We start from the raw sequence: 19,353 nt of genomic DNA, 5'->3' as shown, positions 1-19,353 counted from the left end.
AGTCTTACTGACTAACTGAGTTGTTGTGTGTTGTTTCTAAGCACCACTCATCACTGCACACACCTCACTGTCTGATAAACACACACCTCAGTTCAGTCTACAGCCGTGAACCAGAAAATAGACCCAATACTGCCATCTCCTGATCTCCCGTAGCTGAGAATTGCAGCAAACTTACCTTTGCTTCTCCCTCGTGTTTTGAGGTTTGCTCTCTGTTACTGTAAGAGAAGGACTTTCATTATTATCATGCATCATTTGCAAGTTAATCATCTGTTTGTTTCTGCATCCGCTCTGTGATCAATAAAGTGTTTTTGGATTAACCCTCAAGCTCAGTGTGTATATCCTGACATAAATCTTTTATTCCTTAGTCACAATTAAATAGTCACAAATCACTACATTAAATGAAATGTAGTAATAAAACACTCATAACAAAAATATAAAGTCATAAAACATTGGAAATTGTGTTAGCATTGACATTAACTGATCTATTAAAAATCCGTTTGTCAATCCGCCACCACTTTTCCCAGGTAAGAGGCTCAATTATTCTCTCTCAAGTCAGAAGAGGTGAGAAACATTCAGCTAAAGTTAGTCTGGATAGCACTGAATTTCTATGGTGGTTGAAGACAAAATGATACTCTTAATTCATAATTCACAATAATAATTAATGATTAATACTAATAATAATAATAATTAATTACTTCATCATAATTCACATTTGAATGAAAGTGACGAGGTAATTTATGAAATTATTTGCATTCTTTTTGCCACCATTTTAAATCCTCTGCATCTGGCTCCACAACATTAGAAGTCCCCTGCAAAACAAACCTTCACCGCTTAATCATTTAACGAAGATGGCCTTTACATTACTGCTTGCTTTCATTTGCGTTAAATACACTGGTTTGGATGAATGTGTTCCTCCAAACATCATGTCCATATGGCTTCTTTCTCTTTAAAACAATGGGGCTGTTCATGCAATGTCTTTCTCAGAGATCCTCTCAAAAGAGTATCGAGCTGAACTCAGTGGAGCAGTGGATGCGGAAACATGTGTGTGTCTGCTGCACATGTTGAGCTATTTTGGCTTCCTGAGCTAAGCATGAAAGGCAGCTTGGGAATGCTGACCTCTGACCTCCATTCAGACTAAGGCTTTTCTGAAATATTGACCACAATCCAGGGATATTATAATTAAACAAAACTAAAATTGTAACTAAAACCATTCATTTTTTAAAAACAAAATTTACAGAAATAAAAAAAATAAAAATGTACGTAATTCATTTTAAAAAAACTTTATACTTTTTTAATTAAAATAAATTACAAAAACACAATGAAATGACTCAAATTTTAACTATGAACTATGAATCATAAAAAGAAAAACTTTCAAAAAGGTTCCAAATATAAAAACTATAATATCTCAATTAGACTAAAACAACACAACAGTGTGTGTGTGTGTGTATTAGTACTTTTTTGTACAATGCCCCTGTGACAGCGCTGTACCTTTTTTCAGTGCTGTTTTCTACAGAGCTGCTTTATAAAGGATTTGAACTCGTTTCATATTTGACAGAGCCGGACAGTATCGGAGTACATTTATTTGAGTACAGTACAAGTACAATTTTGAGGGATCTGTACTTTACTCGAGTATCATTTTTAGGGTGTACTCATGACTTTACTCAAGTAGATTTGAGAGGGAAAATATTGTACTCTTTATTCCACTACATTACTATCCATAACCATATGAGGAAGAGTTACTACTTCTTAAAAAAAAGAAGTAAAAAAAAAGGAAATATCTCGGAAACCCTCAATTTGTTTTTTCCCTCTCAAACGTGATTGGATTGTGCAAGTGCCACTGATTGGGACAGCCTATCAGCAATCACCTTTAGCTTCAGTTGACCAAAGTCAACTCCATGGTCAGATTTAGATAAGAGACAAAACCATGGACAAAACAATGGATAAAGACGCAGCAGGTCCATCCCTTGAATGTGCCAACCCGTGGTCCCACCTCGCCAGATTTACATTTTCTGTATTTTCTAAAAATGTTCTTAAATGTTAAATAAAGCAACATGGAAAAAAGATGAAAATGACTTGATTTTACTGTTAATTCCTTTTACATTCTCCAAGGTACTGACATTAGCAATTTTCATAACTCCATGTACGTTTCTGTCCATAAATGTAAGCACTGTGGCAGTAGTTATGCACTATTTTGAAAATGTTCTCTTGTACTCTTGATAGTTTTAAAAACAAGTACGTCAGTACTTTTACTCAAGTAGACAACTGACTGACTTTTACTTGTACTTGAGTAAAATTTAGCAAGGGTTATCTGTACTTTTATTCAAGTAATAAAGCTGTGTACTCTGATATTTGATGATGTTTGTTATTGAACGGAACTGAATCAACACTGAACTGTCCTCAGCTGAACAATGAACAATAACCAATGACCAAAGGTGCGTTTATTGAATCATTATTTTCCTGTTTATCCCTGTAAAGCTGCTTTAAAACAATCTATAATTAAACAAAGGGACTTGACTTCTTCACTCAGTTCTAAGATCATTGATTTTTAAATATCCATTTGGCACTGTCCAGTTCAGAATCATCATGAATAGATCAGTAGTATTGATCTCAGTAGCAGCTCTTTGTTTGCAAATCTTTGCTCCTGGTTATGTGTCAAAAAGCAGAAGTATTTCGAATCCAAAGCAGTTTACATGAAACCAACATGTAATTTTATTCTTTGCTAAACTTCCTAATTTTTTGACCAATTGATTTTGACTTCTATTGTTACAGCTGTCGTGATTTAAGCACAAAGGAGTGTCCCAGCCCCACCCCTTTCCCTCCTCCACCCCTTTCTTGCATTTCACTCCCCCTCCTTTTCCTCTGAACTATGTTTTGCACATTGGTAAACAGTAATTTGAATCACTCACTCCATAGCAATTCAATCAAATGCATCAGTCTTCAAAGCCAAAACCAGAGTTTGTTTTTGGAGCATGACAGATTTGTTGAGTTAGTTATTTAGAACTGCACGAGCGCTCATTGTCTCTATATATTCCAAAAATACAAATATGTAAAATCTGTTAATTTTTTTTATCTTTCAGGAGATCTTTATTCTTTAATACAATATTGTTGATTCCTAACTCTGACAAGTAGATAATAAACAAACAAAATGGAGATTAAAAAAATCAATAATGGCTATGGGGACTGTGTGTAACCTATGAAAGCCTGAGAATTGTAGAACAAAAGCTCTTTAAATAAATTGGACGAGAGTTTAAGAGGTGATTAGACAGCAGGTCATTGCATTGTCTGAGAATAACATGAGTCATGACGCAGCACCCTGTATGTCGTAATGTCGAGGTGTGGTTGCTGTCGCTGATGTGCATGGGAATATGCCCTACAGGTAGAAGATCTCACTGCTTTTGAGAAGCAGAAGTTTAAGACAGATTATGAAAGCATAAATAAATACTTATCAATGATCACAGACCAGAAACGACAAATACGCCTTCCAGCCATCACTAGCCTATATAGCTATAGGCCTATATAGCCTACCTAGACACATATTATACTTTTAGATTGCAATTAATCATTTGTATAACAATTACATACATCCTTTTCCATGCTTTCAGGCCTACTGATGCTTTAAAGAAATATTTTATGAATATTTTGTTTTTACCGAAACCAATTAAATACTTTAAAGTTTATATATTTTGCATGTTTAAACCTCATGTGTGATGCATTTTAATTATATTCCAATGATGAGCGACTAAAACAATCAGCTTTCCAGTGAAAGTGTCCCGTGAGTGTTGGTAAGAGTGCGGAGGTGTGGGTTTGGGTGTGGTGCGGGGCTCGAATAGTATCGGGGGCGGAGCTCTGGAGGAGACTTTGCCCTCTCTCCCCAACGCACATTGTTCAGCCTCATCTGAATGCAAGAGAAAGTGTCGCACTCCCTGGAACTCTGTGCGGTCAGTGGGGAAAACTAAAAGACTCTTGGATCGTTGTCAGCAGCAGTGTTCGGAGACGAGCGTTTAAAGGTAAACTAAAATCGGATTTTATAATCGTATATTTAGTAAGAAGAAGCTTGTTTTATTGCGATTTTTTTGCCTTTGTTTGTTATAGTTAAACTTTATCTGTTTTTAATCCAGTCTATAACATCGATCCTATAAAGCAGTCATTAATTCGTGGATAAGTTAACGTTAGCACTTTGGGAAAGTGGCTTATTGTGGCGACCTGGGTTGTCGGTGTTGGTTTAACTTACCTACCTGTGCGATATTCGCTTCTACTTCCGTGTGTCTGGTTACAGCTGATCCAAACTTTTAGTGGATGTCTCTAAATACTCGCTATTTAATCGTACACCTCATAGTTTATATAAACATTCGGCTGTATAGCCTATAACTTAGGCTGTGTTTGTTCCCAACAAAGAAACACAAGCAACCCCCCTTAAGTTACTTTCGCTATGTCAACTGTTGACATTAAATATACGTAATAGCCTATGATAGGCCTATTCAGACTTACAAATTAACAATAAATCAAAATTTAAAGTGCTGTACGATAGATTTTAAGGTATAGTTCATCTAATGGGGAAATTCTGTCAATTCACCCCCTGTTCCAAACCTCTGCTAGGAGTTTTGTTCTTCTGAGGATACAAAGGGAGATCTGTTACCATTTGTTTTCATTTTAAAGTGCAATAAAAAGTAGTTAACGTTAACTTAGCGACTGAGGCTGTCACAGTGAAAGGTCAACTTTTCAAAATAATTTCCCCCAAGTAATTTCTGTTCTCGCTTCTTGCGCAACACAAATTGTCTTTTGGAGCAAACCAGTTAAGCGTCAACTATATTATAACAACATTTAAAAACATAAAATACCGATTTTTGATGTGTAAATGTATGTTAACTTGAAATATTTACGTTTATTGATGTACTGTCCGATACAAACAGGAATAGAACAACTGTTGCTATGGTTTCCATCTCATGCCAAGACTATCTGTTCGCGAGCTTTTAGAGTTTAAATTTGTAGTAGGCCTTTAACTTTTTTGTTTCCTGAAACATTGTAGAACATTCTGTTTACAAAATATTTTTTTTCTTCGACTTTTTAATATATTATGAGAGATGTTTTTTGGGAGAACTATCCCTTTAAGACGCTCATCACAAGAGTAACGTTAGCTAAGCTATCTCTTTCCTGTTGGATTTTGTATTTGATTATATTTCGTGAGGTTATATACAATGTATAGCTTTTGTTTGATCTTGTTGATGTGTACTGTTGACATATAATCACTCACTGGTTTTGACAAAACTAGCATGGTTTGAATGCTGGGCTGTTGCCACACCTGTAACACCTTGCAGGTCATAATTTTAAACCAAACTGTGTTATAGACCCTGATATGGTGAAATAAAATAAAAACAAGTTAATATAACAGGTTTATTTCTTAAGTTATTTATGCCTCTTTGTTTTACATTGTAACTCTGGGTTTTATTTAAGTTCATGTGTCTGGGTGGGGCTGTACTATGTTTTATTTACTTCCCAACTGTGACTGCACAGCTGAAAAGCTGACTTATCTTTACTTTGTTCAATCGAAAGAAATACGATACAATCAAGATTTTCTCATAATTAAGTTACCACTTAGGTTGATATGAGTGTTTACTACATGTAAAAGAAATAATTTGTGTATAATCTGCCTCGGAGGAAATAACGTTCCTTATGAAACACCCTTTCCTGTTTGTCTGGTTAGCAAGGAAGCAAGAAGCAGTGTCCTCTGTGAGTGGTAATCTCTTAAAGAAGCAACTAAATTCTGCAAAACTTAATGACATGGATTTAGCCAGCGTTAGTCCAGTGTTGGGCCAAATTGAACTCCAGTTGGGTTTTGGATGGCATCAACATGCCCTACTGGCACACAAAAGGAGAATGATTGCGAGACAAGGATATTATTATTTTTTTTCATTTTCACAAAATGTGAACTAAATATGGACAGATGAAAGACCATACGACAGTCTATTTATACATTTATATGGGTCAGTTGTAGAAAATATTAACACAGACAGGATGTGGCATTTGCTCTTTGTGGGAGTTCCTGAGTTGTGCACATTACTAGTGCAGTCAGGGGCCAGCTGGTTGCTTTACCGACTGACTGGCATTGGTTTTAGGATGAGACTTACAGCATTTGGGCTCACACATAGCCGTTAATCCCCCTACAGGCACAAATCCCTGATATTGTCCTACATTAGTACAGCAAGGGGCAGCGTGATCCCCTCTTCATAAATACACTTTCAGAGGGGGCAAAGGAGATTACCCATAAGTGCCATTCGCTTAGGATATCAGTTTGCTTGTATTTTACAGTTTTGTTAGAGCAATTAGCATCTTTATCTTTACTTCTCTCTTTCTACCTCTCCACCGTTCTGTATAATTCATGTCTGCTGCATTTCATGGCTTTAGTCCCAGCATATGCGGCACAGAGTGTTCCTTTACACACTCTCTCCATATCTATAATCCCTAATGTGCCATGTATCTTTAATGAATGTGGAGTGAGATCCTAGCTATATGAAATCTTTGGTGAATGGCCAGCTGGCTGAGATAAGATTGTCTGATAGCTTCATAATCTGGACATGGCCAAGCCAATTGCTCTTTAGGACTTTTCTAGGTTAATTGTTTTATAAACCTGAAACTCTTTGTAAAGGCCTGTTTATTATTCACCAAGGATGTTAACGAAAACTACATGGTTCGGGAAGTCCACACCACAACTATAATGACAACAACATGGAGGAACATCATTGGAATCACATTTAAAATACATTTTTTCCAGCTGATAAATAAACACAAATTTCATAGCCAATCAGAATTCACCTGAGTTTGAAGCGCTTGTGAATTTAAAACAGCAGGCAACATAATTGTAGCTCACGCTCGTTATTGTCCACTGGTGTGGATGTTAATGTCATGAACTACAGAACTGTCTGAATAATTTTAGCATGGTAATTAGAGCCTGACCGATAAATGATTTTGAAGGCCGATGCCGATACAATTATTTGTGGGTTTTAAAATCCGATATTCCGATATATCGGCCGATTTTATATAAATATATATATATATATTTTTTTTTTCAGAAACGCGCAACAAAACATTAACAGATTTCCCTAACATTAGTTATTCGTATTTATGTATGAGTTTTAACTAAAATAATATGATAATGCATTTTAAAAAGAAACTTGTTTCTTTTATTGAACAGAGGAATCAAAGCTCATTAATGTTAACGTTAGTGGTCTTAAACTGATGATAGTGGCATTAGCTAGCTTTGTGGTTAGCTAGTCTATGATGAGCCATAATTTAGCAATGGATAATGTACTGCAAATTGTATTTTCAATATAACAGGCCAAGGAGAGATGACATGTCTCATTGGTATAACTGTCATGTACTATTAAAGAAATACTTCAGTCACATTGTCAAAAGCTAAAAGGACAACTCATTCAACAACGTTTTTTTTATTTTATTTTTGAAATATTTATTTATCGGCCATTATAACTGCCGATACCGATAGTTTGGAAAATGCCTAATATCGGCCTGCCGATATATCGGCCTGGCTCTAATGGTAATGGATGTGACAATGTTAATATATTTGGTCTTGGACAACTAGATCTGTTATGCACACTGCGGCTGCAAAAAGCAAGATTTGGTACTGTCAATAGATTCACAGGCACGTTGCTGTGAGTGTGTAAGATATGCTGCTGCGTGGATAGACATGTATAAATCCCGTAGCAGATTTAGACAGGTGGAACTGGGAGAGGTAGAGGGTTCAGATTAACTCTGAAAGCCAGAGTGCAGTGAAAACTGAAGAATCAGCAGAGGCCAATCAGCGTGTGCCATAAAAGTAAATTATGTTATTGAAGATTGAATGGAAAGGACCTACAGTAACAGACATCTACAGCATTTCAGTTATTTTTATAGTTGCAATTCTTATTGTGAACGGGGTTTAATACTCAGACTGAAACAATGTGTTGTAGCATCGGTATAACTTAAGTGTGATTCACATTTAATTACCTATCTTTTCGCACACTGATATCTTTTCCGTACTTGGTGCGGTCAGCTCAGCTCTCATGAAATATTAACAAAGCTCTACTCAGATGTCCGTAAACACTCTCAACAACACCAGCACAGACCTACTGAATTAACACTGAGCAGTTACAAAGGAACATAGTAGACCATCTTGCCCCCTCCCCCTTGTTTTTTTCATTGAGTGGAATTTGGGGAGTCAAATTCCACTCAATATAAAACTAACCTCAGACCGTCATATACTGACAGACAGAGTAAGTTTAACACTGCATAACATGAATAATTGTTTATGTGATGGTAGCGAGTAGAGGAAGTTGCAAACCTCAAATTCTCAACTTGAAAATTGAGTGTGATTTGATCAGTTTAACAACCATTCGTGTGATATTCTGGGTGTGAAGTCAAAAAATAATGATGTGTTGTATGTTTCTGCATCAACACCACTTTTCCTGTCAAGAAGCAAGCTTCTCTTAACATGAGTCAAAAGTGGTAGGAGGTTCCGGGCATGTATCATCAAGACAGAACATCTCCACTCCTTAATTCAGGGCTAGGGAGGTGTAGAGTAACCAGGGAGAGGTGGAGAAAGGGGCTGTTCTGGGAATTTTCGCACACTAGTGACACAATCTCATGGTAATAGTTAATCATTCTAAAGAGGCCTCCATTTTATTCTACTCAGTAGCGAAGAACATACCCATTGTCCTTTGTAGTAGCGTATTAGTCTCAGTTGACCCCTATGAGTTGAAACAGCCTGTACGTGTTTTCAAGGCCAAAAGCACGTTTGTTCATGTTTGTACAGTTTAGAAGATAACATCACTGTACTGTACGTTTTAGTTTGTTTTTGCAAGTAAATAAATGGCTAACGTGAATTTATTTTTATATAGTCTTTTGTCTAAATAAGTTGCAGATTAAATGCTTCAAACTATAATCAATCTTAAAGGGATAGTTCACTTTGAAATTAATTTTTTTTATATATGTTTTAGCTTACCTCGGGGGCATCCAAGATGTAGGTGTCTTTGTTTCCACAGTAGTTTCAATTTTGATATTTTTTGGTCAAACTGATGTTGTCGGTCAGTCATATAATGGAGGTATATGGGGTCCACCTCAAAGAGCATGCACAGAGAAGTCCAAATTACAAAATACAGTTTATTTTAAGGTGTATTTACTAGTAATAACACTGTAAATTATGCATAATTACAAGACACTAACCCTAAACCAAACCCTGATCATAGCTCTATATAACTATAACTATCCTGACTATAACTCTATAGTAATTTAATTAATACGCAATACTTATTTGAGTTGGTAAAATGTAAGTGTCACCTTAAAATAAAGTGTAATCTTAATTTGTTAGTGTTTTTGTAAGATTTTAAATTTACAATCTTTCTTTTCAGCTAGTAACCAAGTAGTACCGATATATATCTTACAGCTCTGTAGTACATCTTGTTTCTGTTTATTGTCTATTTAGACTGATCTCATGAAACTTGACTTGAAAGTGGCGTGTATGTTTACGCAAATGATGTCATGGTGGTCTAGTGCAAGTCAAGCTATACTCCGACTCTTCATAAACCAGTATCCTCATTCAGTCTCTACTCCTGTCAAATATTAACCGGGTTGTCTTCCTGGGTTAATCGTGCTCTAGAATAGTGTAGTATTCTTTCAAATCTTTTTTCAGATCTATCCAGTACCAGCCAGGTTTCCCTCAGGATATCTCAGACCAATGAAATATTAAACAACTGTCACATTGGCTCAGTTGTGCTCTACAAACTCAAGCTGAAGCAACTTGCCTCCTTTCTGTGGAAGAAATTGCTCAATGTGCTTTATGAGAACCACACACAAAATGATGAACTTGCTTCTTTCTATTTGAAATGATGCGTTTCAAAAACCAAGAGGGGCGGATGTTGAAACTTAGTCCTCAGAATGCTGGTAAAACGTCAGAAACTCTGACTCTGTCTCAGATAACGCGCCACTTACCGTTAAGTGCCTTAGCTAATGACTCAGACGAGAAACGTCAGACAAGAACATGAATTGTTAGTGATAGTCCATCAAGCCACAGGCAGTCACACAGCTGCCCACATTCAGTCAAGTGCTCCATTCAGATGGAATGACCTCTTTCATCTCAACTGGCCTAAAACAGAAGAGGGATTATGGGATAGTTGACGACATCTGAATATTTACATGATACTGGAAACTGGACTTTCCCACTGGTCAGAGTCTCTCCTATCGCATATCTTTCAATCTATCGCATCGAACTGAATGGAGACACAAGGATGTAGCGAGCACGAGCAGACAGAAAGGGTTTGCTAATGCCCTGTCTCATCCTGTCTGTGTTAATCTAAGCACTTACTGCAAGTAACACCCGTGACCAAATGCCCATCATTTAGTTTTTAAAGCATGTAAGTTTAGTATGGATCATGTGCAGCATTGTGTCAGTAACACTGATTCACAGATAATCTTAGCTAAAACTGTACTGGGCTGTTTAAATGCTCAAAAAATGTATGCATTACAGATGGATTACATCCAACAAACGTTTATCTAGTTGTTCTTTAAAGGGGTGGTTTACTTCTTTTTCTCTTTGCATGATTGTGTTTATGGGGTGCAATATAACATGTATTTGTGTTTTTTCTTTTTTACATAAATTTCACCTTTATTGTAAGCCGCTTTCTCCTGTGCCATTTGAAGGACCGTTTTACATCCTGGTTCTTTGAAACCACTCCCTCAGAAACAGGCAGTGGGCTCAGATTGGTTAGTTGGGGCGGTGCGTTGTGATTGGCTAAACTGTAGCGCACGTTGTCCGGAAACTTCACACCCATTACCTTTACGGGCGAAAGTTGCATTTGCTCCGGTCAAATGTAAATAATGGTGTCGATATAGCCAGAATCAGACCCAGAAAGCGGCGATGATGAGAGTCAAGCAGAACCTCCCCAAACACGGCTCTTACAAAACGTTTCTGAATGGTACATTTTTTTAAATTATTATTATTCTATTTTACTATTATTATATACGAATTTCGATTCGCTGTTACATGAAAATGCTACTGCTGCTTGTTAGCTTTTGAGATACGTTTTTCTCCGGATTAAACATTTATTATATCTGAATAAATGACTGAGTAATACCGCTTTTTAAAGTTATTGTTCGAAGTTTGCGGTTACGATTATGTATATATATTTTAACTTTATACACATTTGTCTTACACACACAAAATAGCATCGAACTAACTGGCTACTATAAACAAACAGTGTTGGCATTATGTTCTTGATCAAATCAAAAAAATACGTCATAAAGTATACATGGAAAATACATTTAATTGGTATATAATTACAAATTCAGGTCCAAAATGTTTGTACGCGTTTGACACATGAAATAGCTAAGTAGCTACTCAAGCCAGCGCTGGCATTTGTTTACATCCTTGATAAAACTAAAACATTATGTCTGAAATGATGCATGCAAATACATTTAAAATGATGAAGTCTTAGCCTACTTACAGGTTGTGTCCCAACAACTGCTGCCTCTGGTTTTAAAGTCGGAACTGCTTCATGTTTTAATAACAGTTTCTTGTTGAATCCGGCATTGAATTTGTGGAGATTCTGGAAGCTGTCTTCGTAAAATGTTCAGCACAGAGAGCTAAATTACAAATGTAATTTTCAGGAACATAATCAAACATAAATTTATAAAACTACAGCGTCCAAGTACGAACACAGAAGACCTGACAGCTGGGTAAAAATAACACGCTTTCGACGGCATGACAGCTCTCTACACTCTTCCTCTTCGACTAAGCCTCAGAAATATGGCCATGCCCCCCTTTTTTGCATATTGCCGAGGGAGGGTTGATGTAAATTTATGGGTTAGTTACGTATAAAACCCAGGAAGTATCTCATTGTAGTCCTATTTGAGTCGTTTTTGTAGGCATTAAACTTAACTTCCTGATTTTTAAAAGACGATATCTCTGTTTACGTTGAACTTTCAGCGCTGAACTTTCAACTTTGCAGATACTGTTCATGCACCAACAGCAACATTACACACTATTTAAAATGAAAAAAGTGAAATCGCAATAAACCACCCCTTTAATACAGTTTCACCTGTGAAAACTTGAGCTACAATACCTTGATTAGCATGCTAACCGTGTGCTTTTATACCTGCTAGACTGTTTGTATGGAAATATTGTGTTTTAATTTTTAACATGACATGTTATCTTAAAATATTGTCTTTTACAAACAACTTTTAAAGCCCATTCACATCACAGATGATAACTATAATGATATACCAATATAGTTTTAATAATCATCCCCGTTCTATGAAAATAGGGAAGTCCACAGCTATTATAACAATGACATAGAGGAACAATTTTAACTGTAATCACTTTCAGAGCTATTTTTTTCTATCAGGCAAACAATAAAATCATTGACAGCCAATCAGAATCCACCTGACTTGAAAGAGCTTAAGCATTAAAGGGGCAGCTGACAAAAAGCTGCAGCACACGCTTATAATAAACAGAACATTATTTTCCATTGGTGTGGATGCTAAATTAGTAGTTGTTATAGTTATTGTACTTTGTGTGAAAACCTTTTAAAAACCATGTCTCAAGTCAAGATTTTCATTTAGTCTCATTTAGTTTTTATTCCTTTACACTGTGTACATTTTCATTGCAAAAACTTTTATGCATTTGTGTACTGATGTTTTTTTTTTTTTTTTTGTCATATTATGTGTTACCACCATGGGAAGTGCAATTTAAATTTCGTTGTTATAGGCAATGACAATAAAAACGCAAATCAATGTGACACCCAATAAAATGGTTTTGGTCCTTAAGACCAATTAATTGACAAGTCACTTTGAAAATGTGCTGTTTTGAACATTTCTCATATCTGTATGTTGTTATCAATCGTCAATCTTTTTTTTAGACATGCGTGTTATTTAATATTGCTAATGTTTTAGCTTGAGGCTGAAATAGCACAGCCTGTTTGAACACGCCTGGATACCTCTCTGGTGTTCCACATCAACTGGTTCCAGAGGAGTTTACCTACTGCTGCGTATTAATCGTGATAATGTATTTATCTCATAATTACTTTTCAAAATAGACAATCTACTTTGCAGTAACAGTGCTGTGCAACATGAGCAGAATTTGGTTGGTTTTGTCACAAGAAGAACAAGTTCATTAAAGCAAGTGATTGTACCATAGTGAAATTTTGCATATTGAATATTTAACAGTTTTCTTAAAAAGTAGCCTGCCAGCTCCAGCATTTTTTTTTTATTTATTTACACACAACTTTCTAACCCCCAAATTATTTAGTTTTATGAACATGTAAAAATTCAATATATCAAAAGAACAATTCTAGCTTCATTCATTCTTTTCTTAAAGGGACAATGTGTAGGAATTTCTACCATCTAGCAGTGAAAATGTATTTTGCATTCAAACTAATTGTGCTGTCCAGTGCCTCGCTTTTTCAAATGCGTGTTGCATCAACGGTAGCCATTATGTACCAAAAAGCTTTCTGCGTAATTATTACGAGGATAAGTCAGATAATTGGCAGAGGTATTTGTACACCATTGAGGACATATTTATGATTACAAATATTGATTTTAAATAATAAAATACATAAAGTACATATTGTCCCTTTAACACTTTTAAAAACAATTTTGAACCACAAGCTGAGAAAATTGTGTTTTTGTCAAAGACATCATCTGGATTGGATTCAGAATGATGATCAAAACCAAGACTGAGTCCATCAACACCCCCAAAGAACAGTCGTATACCAATTTGTGGGTTCAACATTTTATTTAATTTTGTAACATTAGGGAGTTTTGATTTATATGCTGTTTAATGTTTGAAGATCACATAGCTCAATTTTCCTTAAGCAATCTTTTATCCTCTCCTGGAATACGCAGGTATTTTTCTTCGCTTGTTTTTAGATCCGAAAGTTGCTGTACTCTTTCAAACGATGAGTAGCAGTGCCTCGGTGTTAAAGTCAATTGCAGGGAAGCATTGTGTCACAAATGATGGAAAATTTTGTCTGTGGCGGAGAAAAATATAAAGTTGGGCGCAATTTTAATAACATTTTCTGCAGGGGTCCATTGTATCACTGTAGAGGTCTAGAGTGAAAGAAAAAGTGAGATGAATTTCCATATGCAATATTATTCACACTCAGAGCAAAATTAATATTTCTTAGGTTGAACGAAAATAATTTACTGTGGTACTATAGATAGCACAACACTCATTTCTGGTCAAAGGGATAGTTCATCTTTTCATTTTATTCACCCTCATGTTACAAATCTGTATGAGTTTCTTTTTTCTGTTGAACACAAAAGATCTATTTTGAAGAATGTTAGTAACCAGACAGTTGGCGTAGCCTTTGCTGTAACAATTGCTTACAAACATTTTTTAAAATATGTTCCTTTGTGTTCAACAGAAGAAAGAAACTCATACAGGTTTGGCTTAGGCTACAGGTGGTAACTTGAGGGTTAGTAAGTGATGACAAAATTGTTATTTTTGGGTGAACAATCCCTTTAAGAAATATATAAGTTAGCTCTATGCTAAGCTAGTAAGCAAAGATGTTAGCTTGATAAGTTAGCCAAAAGCTATGTGAAAACAGAGAACCGGAAATGTTTAATATGACCAGTTTTAGTGTCAGTAATATAATGTGATATGTAATTTAAAATTTAAGTGTTAAATTTAGGTGTTATGATGTCTTATCTAATAGCTATCTATAGACCATTTTGCAAGATGTAAACAACACTGGTCCAGAAGCATTTCCTGTTACAGTTTTTTAACAATAGCTAGGATAAAATAAAACCAACAGAACATATAAAACTGAATCAAAAAGTTAAACAAACATCTTTAAGATGTTTTCTTTACATGTGAAATAAAGAAAACAGTTACAAACTGAAACAGGAAGTGTTTCTGGACCAGTGCTGTTTACTTCTTGCAAAATGGTCTATTCTGGGGGTAGGCGGCGGTAGACAGAAATGTACATTATAATTTGCTGTGTTCATTTGACCTCCTCTGATAACTGTATAATTGGATGTGCTGGTTGATGGATCTACATGTTCAGAGGCCTGTGTGTTCATTTCTTCTGGGGTTAAAGAAACCCGCGGGGCCGAGCCAGTGCAGACCACCTGCTCGCCCACTTGCTATCTCCAGCGGAAGCAAGCTGAGCGTCTGGGGAGGTCTCAGACACAGCAGGCTCTCAGCAGCTCTCAGCTGGTGACTACCAGGTCACAAAGTCATTAATAGTGTCTAGTGTGTGTGTGTGTGCGCGTGTGTGTGTGTTGTACTTTGTGTGGGTGGCTTTGGATTTCATACTAAATGAAGGCTATGAGAGGCATAGCAGCAGTATAATCTCTGGAGACGGACTCTGAATCCAAAATGGCTGCTTTTTGGCAGTAATTCAGATGTAAATATGGTAATGGCTCATTATGGTCACCGCGTAAAAATAAAGACTACTGGCCACAGCCTGAATATACTGTGATATTATCATGATGAATGACGTTATATATGTGTAGAAGATGTAAAAAATAAGGAAAACTTTTTCTTTTTCCAAAACGAAGTTGTCAATTAGGAACATAACTGCTAGTTTTTGTATTCATGTTGGTTTCATATGATTTTGGCAAACTTTTTTTATTTTTTATTAAATTACTCTAAAATTGCCATGTGGTGTAACCATTCAGTAAAAAAGTAATGTTTTCTTTACCCCTTAATATGTTTTTTTATTTATTAATACATAATTAAAAACAAGTTTTTGCTTTTTCGTACTATATTTAGCAGTTATTGACCTGTATAGTCTTTTCCTGTTTTTTTTTCTTCGTATTTTGGTTGCACCACATGAATTATTGTTATTTTGATATGGTGAATAAAACCTTTGCACTTATTTTTAAAATGTTTTAATAATATAAGTTTGTCAAACTACTTGGTAAGATGTTCTTTTCAAGAATATCATTATTTTGTAACGAGATGTTTTTCTTCATGTTTATATTAGCACAGTTATATCACCCTGACGTTTTGACTTGCCAAAAAATATCAAAATTAATAATAATAATAAACCTACAGTGAGGAAGTATTTCACCCGGAAAAAAAGTAAAAACACCATAATTAGTATAACATAATTTAAATATGAAACCCACTTTAAAATTAAAATAAAAAATATAATGAATATGCATAAAATGTGAGTATTTAAATATATCAATTAATTTGAATTCAGACATTTAAAGAAATGCTTATCTCTGTGTATTGAAATCATTGCATGTATTAATTGGATTTTAATGTACTTGTAAATCAACTTGGGACAAATAAATCTTTAAATATCATGAGAGGTGTTAAAAGAAGTTGACTCAGACACAAACACACAAACCTGAGTCTTATCAGTGGCACTCCCTGTCTGTCCCGAGGGTAGGGCAGTGAGAGAGAGATTATGGTGACTGGCTGCACTGTCAGTACTCAGTATTGTTGTGTGAATGAGCAACATCAGCACATCTGATTCTGACATTCTTTAGCCTTCAGGTCATGTGAGAGCGAGGCACAGGTCAATGGGAGTGATTGAGACAGACAACAAGCAGTTTGTATACATGACCTAAAAATTATACAGTAGGATTCTGTAAACAAAAAGTTAACAAATAAGAAGTTTCAAAAATTAGGAGAATCGCACCAAGATGTAAACACAGGAGTGAAGAGAAAAGGTGTTTATTACAAGCAGATGTGCAAATAAATATGATCGAGAGCAGAAATAAAACAGTCTAAAAACAGAACTGGTATGAAAACACCAAGTCTCCTCTTCAACCAAAGAGGCCAGTTTTAGTGCACTTTACCATAATCAGTCATCCAATCCAGTGACGGCTTCCTTATATAGACACATTTTCCCAGTTACTGTTTGGAGCATACCAGCATTTTTTTTTTCAATTAACTCTTGCTTCACCATGATTAATTAGTAAATAAATACACAAGATAATTTAGAACAATGAAACAAACAAAAAAATAAAATAAATAGGACAGATAAAACCAGCACATTCATTTGCCCAACAGTTTGTGCTTTCTTTAATAAGCCTACATAAATATTATAAAATGCATAGGAACAGTAAGAACACAGTAAAAACCGTGATGGAAGACAACTTTGCGAGGTCTTTCCTTCACATTTACTATTTACACATTTATTTATTTTTTCAAAAGAAGTTAATGCAGCAAGATTTGTTTATACTGTGCATACTCTTTTTACACATGTTTGCATTAAGATACGTTTGCCGTCATCTAATGCTAATTTAAAGGCGCAGTAAGCGATTTCTGAGAAACACACAAGAGTGTGTTCATTCACTCCCCGCACCTACATTTGTCTAGACGGTATTGAGAATTGAACCCACAACCTTAAGGTTACCAGTCTGACCCCGACTGATTGTCAGTGAGTTTATACAAATTGTTTGTATTATATTGCACAGTTATGAGTGGAAATGTCAGAATTTCCAGAAACTTGTAATTGCAAGAAAAAATGTCTGAATTGTGAGTTTGAATCTCGCAATTCTGACTTTATAACTCGCAATTTATATCACAATTGCGTTGTAATTATCTTTTTTATTCCCGGGTGGAAACAAGCTTCAATACCATTTGGTTATCATCCATAATTTTAATATCACTGCATTACTAGCTTCTGATATGATTGTCATTTTCAATGATTCAAAGAGTGAGTTCAGTCCCACATAAAACTGAAATCAAAAAAATTAATGCAATTAAAATAAAAATGATTTGGATTTGTTTTAAATCTAATTTAATTAATTCATTTTAGAGCAGGTTGGTTTGGTTCACAGAATTGTATTGGATTAAAAAATGTTTATATAGTGTTTATATGTGCCAGTACATGACAGCAAGTCATTGACAGGGTGTGAATAAGTGAAAGTGGGTGGGAGAGGTTGAACACCATGGACTAATGTGGAATGTCACACCGGGATTAGAGTTTTGGGAATCAGTTCTGGGAATGTGTCATATCCACAACTCATTCTGACTCAAACACATTTCAGAAACAGCTAAGTCGACCGATGCCCTGTGTCCGTTAAGGGATAGGTGGGGGTGGGTGATCATTCTGAAGGGCGTGTGATTTGTAGCTCGGTTTTCTCAGTGCGAAATTGAATGTACAGTAATAAACCTTTACTCATTAACTAATCATCATCCCAACTGCGTGTGAAGTCCAAAGTAGAGACAACAGTACATGCCTCATAATATGAGCTCAGAAACAGCAGTAAATCAATGGTTCATAAATCAGTCTCCCCTCAGCAGATAGGACACTAGATGTAGATAATATTGTCAAAAGAGCCCAATGTTTCTAGATATGCCTCAGGTTGTTTCTTTAGTGTTTCTGTTGGAATTTTTTCTTTTATTTTTGGGTGTGTCACTGTAGATGGCGTGTGATTGACCTCACCCTTTAAAAAAGACCTTGATTCTGATTGCAAGTATCTACTAGTAAGACTTACTAACTGTTATTGTTTAGTCCATGACTAAAATCAGAAAGGTGTAGAGCTTATTTTAAACGAATGTATCATAATCTGCTGTTTTATAGCTTCTTTTTTTTGCAAATTACAGTACAGTGTATCTACATACCAAAGTGGGTGTGTAAATATGAATCTTGAGAAAGCACCCACACCCAGTTTTCACACAGGCAATTGCTATCGTTCACCTGCAGGCCTGGCAGAAGTTGCTGCTTGTTGTGTTTTACGTGTTTTGACAAGTTTTTAACTTGGCTACACCCAGCTAGGTGTGTACTCATCCCATAGCAATAGTAAAAGGGAGTTACCACTCACTGGACCTTTATATGAGAAACCTCTTTACAGTTATGACCACCATGAATGAAAACTAGTTGAATAAATAAATTCTAAACTCTAAAGAACCGTTTCAGTGTAGTGTAGTAACACTCCGAAGACTATTTTTGTCAGCGTGAGGCATATTTTGGCAAGTAAATGCTCACAGCAGTTGCAAACCAACAAACATTGCTTAGCAATGTTGTTTGTGCTGTTAAGAGAAAAAGGTTTCCAAAAACTCTTTAGGGGCACCACTGTCTTCAAGTGTGGACATGCAAGGCATCCAAAATATGTTTTCAATCTGTTCTCATGATTTTATGTTGAGTACGGCACATAAACAGGCTTGTTGATCATGTGATCTTTTTACAGAAGCCCCAGCACGTTGAAATTGCGGTAAAATTGCTAGAGCACCTTCTGTGTGAATGCAAACAGGTCACGGGATCTATGCCAGGATGGGAACCTAGTAACGGGGATCAGTCCTGGAAAGCGCCCTATGTGAATGCACTCACAGATTCTGAAAAATCACTGGCAGTGTGAATGAACCAAAGTCAAACGATCCCGGGACAGATCCCAGGACACATT

At 35.8% G+C, this 19,353-nt stretch overlaps 1 protein-coding gene across 3 annotated transcripts in view; it reads left to right on the top strand.

Moving 5' to 3' along the window:
* The first annotated feature begins 3,807 nt into the window (after nucleotides 1-3,807).
* Nucleotides 3,808-19,353, top strand: part of jupa (junction plakoglobin a) — a 31,529-nt gene continuing 15,983 nt past the window's right edge. For 2 of the 3 annotated variants that reach the window (XM_039657572.2, XM_089124843.1), the window contains exon 1: nucleotides 3,852-4,007. The gene's annotated coding sequence lies outside the window, so the exon portion shown is untranslated. Of the gene's footprint in view, nucleotides 4,008-19,353 lie in introns of all 3 variants that reach the window. The other variant, XM_039657571.2, reaches the window with a different exon arrangement.

The sequence above is a fragment of the Pimephales promelas genome, chromosome 21 (genome assembly GCF_988280905.1).
Source record: "Pimephales promelas chromosome 21, fPimPro1.hap1.1, whole genome shotgun sequence".
NCBI lineage: Eukaryota > Metazoa > Chordata > Actinopteri > Cypriniformes > Leuciscidae > Pimephales > Pimephales promelas.
The sequence above is the reverse complement of the archived record's forward strand: the minus strand, read 5'-3'. Positions and strand labels throughout refer to the sequence as shown.